We start from the raw sequence: 10,130 nt of genomic DNA, 5'->3' as shown, positions 1-10,130 counted from the left end.
ACCATCACGGTCTGATCCCCTCCACCGGGCTGAAAGCAGGTCAGAGGCTGAGCCTTATTGACTGCATTCATCACCAGATACCCCTGCCACAACTCCCCTCCCCCGCAGTCTCCTCCCAACACTCCACTCTACTCCCCTGGACCCTCAGGCAGAGAACCGAAGAATTCGTGGGATGATCTAGCCCACACAGCAGGGAGACGGAAGCACAGAAGGGCAGATGGGATGGTGCAGGCCCCAGCAGGCTTGGCCCAGATCTGCAAGCTGGGTACAGCCTGTGATCGTCGTGGGCACTGGGAGTTCTGGATAGTGGTGGCCCCGCCCACCAAGGGACAGGGAGGTTGCGGCTCCCGGGAAGAGCGACGCCTATGATGGCAGTGCCGGTGGGGGTGGGCGGTCATCACAGCCAGAAAAAACCAGCGCTCAGCATCCACGGCGTGAAAGAGAACGCCAGGGACAGGTACCTGTGACAGCATCTATGCTCAGGGGCCAGGAACTTGTGCTGAGTGGCCGGATTGGCTGTTAGGCAGCAGTTTGGGCCAGCACAGGACAGATTAGGATCTGAAACCTCTGTTTGCTTATGACCCAGGGGCTTCCCTAGTGGCTCAGATAGTAAAGCGTCTGCCTGCAGTGTGGGAGACCCGGGTTCAATCCCTGGGTCGGGAAGATCCCCTGGAGAAGGAAATGGTAACCCACTCCAGTACTCTTGCCTGGAAAATTCCATGGACGGAGGACCCTGGTAGGCTACAGTCCATGGGGTCACGAAGAGTTGGACACGACTGAGCTTCTTTACTTTCTTTCTTTCTCAGGGGCTTCCTGCTTTGTAGGATCTGTTCGGGACACTCTTTAGAGACCTTAGGGTCTATTTTATACAGCAGGTGGGGGCTGAGCCAAATTAAAGGTTATCAAGCAGTCCTGGTAAACAGAATGATTTATTCTTAAAAAAAAAAAAAAAAAGAGCATTTACTGAAGCTGGTTAACCTTTGAAAGCCTGCTCTCATCCTTCATTTTCACAAAATTTAAATGAGGGGTTATAATGGTCAATGTCATATACACATACAGGCTTAGTGTTTGTTGAGTAAATCTACAAACACACGTACAAATCAGGTCGATTCAACAAATATTTGCTAGATGGTTATAAATGCCTTTATGAGGATTAGAGTCTAGATCAGTGGCTTAATTTTCTCCCTGTGACACAGTGAGAAATACAGTTTATGTTGTGACCACACACACACAGGTGGGAATAAAAAATTTCACCAGTTTTTATCTTACTTGATGAAATGCATCCTGATATTTTCCATTTTACTTTCTTCTATTCTACTTCTTTTTATAAAAGCTGATTAAGACCCACTGAACTGATTTCATGACCTGTTAATGAGTCACAATCTGCAGGTTAAAAACACTCATTGATATAAGTCACTGAATTTTAAATTTCATCCATATTTAGCTAAAAGTTGAGGAAACGAATTCAGAAGTTGGAGATCACAAGTAGACGTCTGCTCACTTGCTAGTGCTGTGTGCTCCTGTTCGTCAGGAGAGCCAAGCGACCGAAGGGAAAAAGCCAGTGACTTCCCATTGACCTTGAAGGAAAGTAGGAATTCACATTTGCCTTTTGGCTATCTTCCTATAAACCAGTGATCGTCAAGACAGACATTGACAAATGGATCTGTCATCACTGCAAACACAAAGGGTTTCCCCAACTAACAGGACTTTATTAAAGAGCTTATGACAGGGCCTACCCTGGTGATCCAGTGGCTAAGAGTGCTGGATCAATGCAGGGGGCCCAGGTTTGATTCCTGGTTAGGAAGCAAGATCTCTCATGCTTCGACTAAAAAATCCTGTGTGCTTCACCTAAGACACGATACAACCAAAAAACTAAGAGTTTTAACATATGCCATTGTTAACTAAGGGAAGACACATCTGAGGAGTCCTTGAAGATACAATCAACTCAGGAAATGCTAGCTCTGGAAAAGGTCTCTGATGTTAACGACTCAGATTTTAAATTCTGAGTCTATTTCATCAGGAACTGATGACTCTGGCCTTTCTGTCCTCCACCCTTATAATTCTCTGGTAGACATATGACACCCAATTTCTTATGTTATTGGCTTATAAATCTGGCTCTTCTACATTATAAACTGCTTGTAGACCAAAAACATGGTTTCTTCTCCATTTTTATATTCTCAGAATGAGACACAAAATAAGAGCTTTGTCAATGTTTCTAGAAAGATTAAATGATACTGGTTTGAACGGTATTAGTAGGAAAAATACAGACAGTTAAATTATTCAGGGAAAAAAAGCCACAAAAAAGAAAAAGTGGACTTTATGAAAATGATTTTATTTATTAAAAAAAAACTTAGCAAGTATAGCTGATTTACAATGTTGTGTTAATTTTTGCTATACAGCAAAGTGATTCAATTATATATATATATATTTCTATTCTTTTCCATTATGTTTTATCACACGGTATTGAATATAGTTCCCTGTGCTATATAGTAGGACCTCATTGTTTATCCATCCTGTATATAATAGTTTGTATCTACTAATTCCGAACTCCCAATCCTTCCTTTCCCCATCGCACTTTCCCCTTGGCAACCCCAAGTCTGTTCTCTTTATCTGTGAGTCTGTTTCCATTTCATAGATATGTTTGGTAGTTATAGTTTTAATTTTTTGAGGACCCTCCATACTTTTTGGAAGCCCTAAAGTCAAAAGTTTCAAGCAGATAAAAATCAATAATTCTTCATTCCTATTTCCTTTAAAATAATCAACTTCCAACTAACTAATTAAAAAATCTCCTTGATTTCAGAAACACATATACTGAGCAGTGTGAGCTTCCCTTTATTTATTTTCTGGCTATAATGTTCCCACGTTCCAGAGCACGTCTCCCGAAGGTGCCCTGGGGCTTCCACATTTGGAACCTTTCCTGGTTGACAAAGCCTATATTGATGGCAATTGTAAAGTCATCGTGGGTTAGAGACACCCTATTCTGTTCTACATTCGGCAAGTGGTGCTTCTTTTGAGTTTTACATCTTTAATGCGGAAGAGGATTGATGCCTGGATGTGGAGGGAGGAAGGAGGAAAAACAGATCACAGAGAATTTTAGCTAACATCTTCCAAGAAAGATAAGCGTTTCTACTCAGTATTCTGAATTTGCTGGCCTAAACTATATTACCAAAATCAAACTGCATTATATAGTCACCGCATGAAGACAAACGTCTCCTCCGGCAGGCCCTTAGCGTATGGCAACAGCAAGAAGAGGGAATGACTAGTCTCGAGGCCAGTGATTGGGCAGATTCAAGCTTTGGCCCACTCAGTTAATTCTAGGATGGATTTCACACAAGCTCAGGTGGGATCAATACCAGAATAATTGTGATAGATCAAATGCCACTGTACAGAGCGAATGCCATTAGTAAAAACTATGCTAAGGGCCCCAGGCCACTAACTCCTCCAGGACACCATCTGTTTTTTTTATTTTGTATTGGAGTACAGCTGATTAATAACGTGACAGTTTCAGGCGGACAGCAAAGGGACCCAGCCGCACATACGCATGTATCCATTATTCCCCAAACTCCCCTCCTGTTCAGGCTGCCACATAACATTGAGCAGAGTTCCCTCTGCTATCTAGTGCGTCTATGTTCGTTACCCACTTTAAACACAGCACATGAAGGGCACCATCCTGAGAAGCACTCTAACTCATGTGCTTAGATGCCCGTCTGTGCTGGATGTGTGGTGTTTCTGACAATTGGAGTGGATTAGCAATACATAGAAAACGCTGCTTATAAAATTGGATGCATCCAGTTCTATTCCACAACACATTATCATCACCAGGAAAGAGAAGATCTTGCGATTGTTGCCCAATTTGAAGAGGGTCACCAGGGTGATTCTTTATTAGAAGCCATTCAGTAGTAGCCCATAGACCTTCCCCCAGTGGCCATCTCTTACACCATAAATAGAAAGCCTATTTTGTCCTAACCAATTTACTCCCTCCCTGCCACACAGAGGAAATTAGTGCTGAACAAAATGTTCATTTACTTAATCTGTTGTTGCATTTAATTAGCTGTTAGGAAAAAAAACACACACACATTTTTTTTCTTTTTTAGCAAGCTAACTTCTTCTTTTTTTTTTTCCATTTATTTTTATTAGTTGGAGGCTAATTACCTTACAATATTGTAGTGGTTTTTGTCATACATTGACATGAATCAGCCATGGATTTACATGTATTCCCCATCCCGATCCCCCCTCCCACCTCCCTCTCCACCCGATTCCTCTGGGTCTTCCCAGTGCACCAGGCCCGAGCACTTGTCTCATGCATCCCACCTGGGCTGGTGATCTGTTTCACCATAGATAATATACATGCTGTTCTCTCGAAACATCCCACCCTTGCCTTCTCCCACAGAGTCCAAAAGTCTGTTCTGTACATCTGTGTCTCTTTTTCTGTTTTGCATATAGGGTTATCGTTACCATCTTTCTAAATTCCATATATATGTGTTAGTATACTGTATTGGTCTTTATCTTTCTGGCTTACTTCACTTTGTATAGTGGGCTCCAGTTTCATCCATCTCATTAGGACTGATTCAAATGAATTCTTTTTAACGGCTGAGTAATATTCCATGGTGTATATGTACTACAGCTTCCTTATCCATTCGTCTGCTGATGGGCATCTAGGTTGCTTCCATGTCCTGGCTATTATAAACAGTGCTGTGATGAACACTCCCAAAGCAGTGTCTCCAAAAAAATTAAAACTAGTTTTTTTAAAGTTGGCTGGTGATAAAGGCCGTTGCAGGAATGCAAGTGCGTGGGGAGAAACTGACCAGGCTCTTAGGCCTGGGAAGGACGTTCAAGGTGGGGACTGAACAAGGCCTGGAAGAAATGGTTAAACTCGGGATGGTTACTGGGAGGGTAACCTGGGCATGAGAAATAGACACCGAGTGTAAACACCTGGGGGGAGTGACTGAGATAAGCGTGAGTGTGTCAGTGAACTGGGAGAAGGGCACCAGATGGGAGGAAAAGGCCATGTGGGCAGCTCAGGCAGCCAGTGTGGCCAAGGGATGCCATCTGCCTTCGCTCACCCCTGGGAATGAGCGGCTCCTAGAATTTTGTCCTACTGGGTAAGTTGGCCTTACTTCAGTCCTGGCCCGAAATGCACAGGAAAAATCATCCTCATGGACATTGGATGGAAGAGCCCGTAGCCTGCCAGCCTGTGACCTCTTAGGGGGCGGGGATCATGTCTTTGTATTTATATATTTATCTTCATCTTCCCTATGTCCTTGTGTTGAGCAGAGAGCCTGGCACAGAGGAGACTCTCAATAAATGTTTATTGAATGAATAAATATTTGTTTAATAACACAGTCGGGGGGCACACAGGGCAAATGTGGTCAGCAAATAAACACTGAGCTCTAAATTATGTCTCCAAACAGAAATTCAGCAAAGTAGAAAGATTATTTGTTACATTAATGGGTCGAGGGAAGACCTTGCCCTGGAGTTCCGTATTTAAAACTTACTTTCCAATGTGTAGAATGTGTATAACTTGTAATCAAAATCAAGGTCTGATACTCTTAACACTGGAAAAAATGCATGATTCACCAAGCTCTGAAGTAGAAAAATGTTCTGTAAAAGTTATCGCATTCAATGTGTTCTCCTCCTACATCCCAGAGAGACTTTTAAAAGAAATACAAATAGCTCATCCTTAAAAAAAAAAAAAAAAAAATAGAAATGTCACTTTATTGTTAGAGTTGGGGTTGCTACGTTACTTAATGAAATTCAATGTCACTTCTGCTCATCCAAGAACAATCATTCTTTCCTTCTCTCTCTTTTTCTTTTTGGAATTATGTATCTGAAGCCTAAATAAATATTCATTTGGGGAGAGTGAATTCTTAGCACAAAATTTGTAATAATGAATTCAGTTTTTTTTTTTTCGTTCTAATGAAGTTTTAAATTCAAGAACAAATAGAGAGGAACGATTAGAATTCTCTTTTCTCCAGAGATCAAAGAGAGAAAGACAGCTCATCTGATTCTTCTACGCCCACTTTGTACTGTAAAGTGAAATGACATACAATTATCAGCTTTCTACCAGGTCCCTCAGTTTTAAATGACAGGCAACTCAGGAAGAGCTGAATTTACACCCAACAAGAACTGAATTAATAAAGTGAGGTTAATAATGCTCATGTTCTATGATTGAATGTACTTGTGGTCTAACAGACACATGAATTTAGTCTCTGTTTTCAGAGGCACAAAGTGAGAGGTGAAAATGCCCTAAGAGGTGCAGAGGATTCTGTCTTTCCGTTCCTCCACCAGCTTCCTGCCCACTCCCACTCCTCAGCCCCACTGCTACAAGAGAAAACACAGAACACTGGAGGCTGAGTGATACATTTATGCCCTTGACAAAGGTAACCAGGGTGGTATGCTGAATTTTATAAAAAAAAATTTACCACGTGAAGCAAATCAGTTAAGTAGATTGAATATGTCAAATTTAGATGGACCAGGAGTTTGCATATTAGCTAAATCTTTGTATTGGGCTTTGTTCTCTTTTTCACTTTGTATTTCTCAAGTTACCTTAAATATTTATAAATTGAACTTCTTTTACTAAAAAAAAATTTTATCAACAATGTTTACAAACCGAAAAAAACACCATAGTTTATTTTTTAAATGTATTCTATGGGAGGATGTGCACAGCAATTAAAAAATATTTCTTAGATATTTTTATGCTCAAAAGTGCAAGAATTAAAAAAGATCTGTAAGGATTTCCCTGGTGCTCCAGTGGCTAAGACTCTGCTCCCAATGCTGGGGGCTCCAGTTGCATCCCTGGTCAGGGAGTTAGAACCCACAGGCTGCAGCTGAGGATCCCATGTATGCAACTAAGACCCAGTGTAGCCAAATAAATAAATAAACATTTATAAAATAAATTAAAATTTTAAAAGACCTGTAACTTTCTATTCTGATTACCCTTGTTGATTTTTTTTTTAATTGAAAGCAATAAATACATTTGGTAAGAAAAATTCAAACTACACAAAAAGGTATACATTTGAACTAAAAGCTTCCTTCTTCCCCCAGTTATTCTTCTCCAAAGAGACTCCTGTCGATTTCTTGAGTGTCTTGGAAGAAAAAAAGGGCTATATCAGATTTCTTCTAAAAATTTTACATTGAGTTATAATATATTCTCCTCTGAACCTTGCCTTTTTTACTTAGTAATATATCTTGAACATTTCTTTATATCAGCACATATAGATCTACAGTGGCCAGGACTTGAAAAGGTCAGGTTTCATTCCAATTCCAAAGAAAGGCAATGCCAAAGAATTCTCAAACTACCGCACAATTGCACTCATCTCACATGCTAGCAAAGTAATGCTCAAAATTCTCCAAGCCAGACTTCAACAGCATGTGAACCGTGAACTTCCGGATGTTCAAGTTGGTTTTAGAAAAGGCAGAGGAACCAGAGATCAAATTGCCAACATCTGCTGGGTCATCGTAAAAGCAAGAGAGTTCCAGAAAAACATCTATATCTGCTTTATTGACTATGCCAAAGCCTTTGACTGTGTGGACCACAACAGTGTGGAAAATTCTTAAAGAGATGAGAATACCAGACCACCTGACCTTCCTCCTGAGAAATCTGGATGCAGGTCAGGAAGCAACAGTTAGAACTGGACATGGAACAACAGACTAGTTCCAAATCGGGAAAGGAGTACGTCAAGGCTGTATATTATCACTCTGCTTATTTAACTTATAGGCAGAGTACATCATGAGAAACGCTGGGCTGAATGAAGCATAAGCTGGAATCAAGATTTCTGGGAGAATTATCAGTCACCTCAGATATGCAGATGACACCACCCTTATGGCAGAAAGTAAAGAAGAACTGAAGAGCCTTTGGTGAAAATGAAAGAGGAGAGTGAAAAAGTTGACTTAAAGCTCAAAATTCAGAAAACTAAGATCATGGCTTCTGGTGCCATCACGTCATGGGAAATAGATGGGGAGACAGTGGAAACAGTGTCAGACTTCATTTTTGGGGGGCTCCAAAATCACTGCAGATGGTGATTGCAGCCATGAAATTAAAAGACTCTTACTTCTTGGAAACAAAGTTATGACCAACCTAGACAGCATATTAAAAAGCAGAAACATTACTTTGCCAACAAAGGTCCGTCTAGTCAAGGCTATGGTTTTTCCAGTAGTCATGTATGGATGTGAGAGTTGGACTATAAAGAAAGCTGAGCACCAAAGAATTGATGCTTTTGAATTGTGGTGTCGGAGAAGAGTCTTGAGAGTCCCTTGGACTGCAAGGAGATCCAACCAGTCCATCCTAAAGGAGATCAGTCCTGAATATCCATTGGAAGGACTGATGCTGAAGCTGAAACTCCAATACTTTGGCCACTTGATTCGAAGAGCTGACTCATTTGAAAAGACCCTGATGCTAGGAAAGATTGAAGGTGGGAGGAGAAGGGGACGACAGAGGATGAGATGGTTGGATGGCATCACCGATTCAATGGACATGAGTTTGAGTAAACTCCGAGAGTTGGTGATGGACGGGGAAGCCTGGTGTGCTACAGTCCATGGGGTTGCAAAGGGTCGGACACGACTGATTGATTGACTAAACTGAACTGAACTGATAAATCTACTTTTTTATTCTTGTAAGGTTCCCTAGAATTCCATTATATAAACGTGCCCTAAATTTTTATTTAAACTGTCCCCTACTGATGGACATCACAACAATCCTTTTGTTATTACAAAAAAGTTTCTATCAACATTTTTTAACATATATCCTGATGTTGTTCTTCGTTATGTATTTATAAGGTAACCAGGGCTAATGTGGGCGTCCCAGGTGGCGCTAGTGGTAAAGAACCTTCCTGGCAATGCAGGAGACATAAGAGACGTTGGTTTGATCCCTGGATCAGGAAGATCCCCTGGAGGAGGGCATAGCAACCCACTCCAGTATTCTTGCCTGGAGAATCCCCATGGACAGAGGAACCTGACAGGCTACAGTCCATGGAATCACAAAGAGTCGGACACAACTGAAGCCATTGAACATGCATGCAGGCAGGGCCAACGTAGACAGTTGTACAGGTAGTACACTACACAAAGTGACTCCTTTGTATGGGCACCAATCACTTTGTAGACGTCATAACTTTAGTTTTTTAATTTTTCATTTTATTTAAAGATTTTTTTATTGGCCTATAGTTGATTTACAATGTTGTGTTAGTTTCCGGTAGATGTCACAACTGCAAATACTTATTATGATAATTTTCTGGCAGATAAACATAAAACGTCTTGAGGAAGAAATCCTTTTTTTCTAAGTTACAAAAAATCATCTCTGCCCTGGGTGAACAACGAGCAACTGAATTGCTGAGCCAAAGGGCACATGGGGGCTTCCTGGCGGCTCAGTGGGAAAGCATCTGCCTGCCCGTGCAGGGGACACAGGTTTGATCCCTGGTCCGGGAACAATCTCCCATGCCTCAGAGCAACTAAGACTGTGGGCTGCAACTGTTGAGCCTGCACTCTACAGCCTGGGAGCTGCAACTACCAAAGCCCACGTGCCCTAGGGCCCGTGCTCCGCAACAAGAGAAGCCATGGCAATGAGCAGCTCATGCACCACTAACTAGGGAGTAGCCCCTGCTCCCCACAACTAGAGAAAGTCTGAGTGCAGCAGCGAAGGACCAGTACAGCCAGGGCAAAACTGGGTGATTTGCCTGCTACCTCCTTCCCCTTCCTTCCAGGGCACCATCTAATGTATCGTTTCTCGAAGGAACACAGACCGGCAGGAAAGGGAAGCAGCTGCTCTAGAACCTAAAAGCCTGCAGACTTGATTCCTAAACAGACGTGTGTTGATCAAACTGACTTCTTTTTTTCTTCTCTGGAGGGATTAAGTGAACAATATCAGGAAAGGCGTAGGAATACTGTGATGGAGCTATGGTGGGATGTTGGTATTATGGGATCAAAGATGGAATTGTTGAAATACATCTGTTGTGGGCTATTAGAAAGAGTGCTCTAGTGCTATAATTTTCGCCAGTCTCTCAAAGAGGAGTCAACCGTCCCAGTCGCAGCCTGGATCTCTTTCTTTCTTTTTCTTTTTTTTTTAAATGTTTGACCCCATCCCGTGACATGTGCGATCTTCGTTCCCCTGACCAGTATCACCAGTATCGAACTTGCAG

The sequence above is a fragment of the Dama dama genome, chromosome 27 (assembly GCF_033118175.1).
Source record: "Dama dama isolate Ldn47 chromosome 27, ASM3311817v1, whole genome shotgun sequence".
Lineage (NCBI taxonomy): Eukaryota > Metazoa > Chordata > Mammalia > Artiodactyla > Cervidae > Dama > Dama dama.
Note: the sequence above shows the minus strand (reverse complement) of the source record.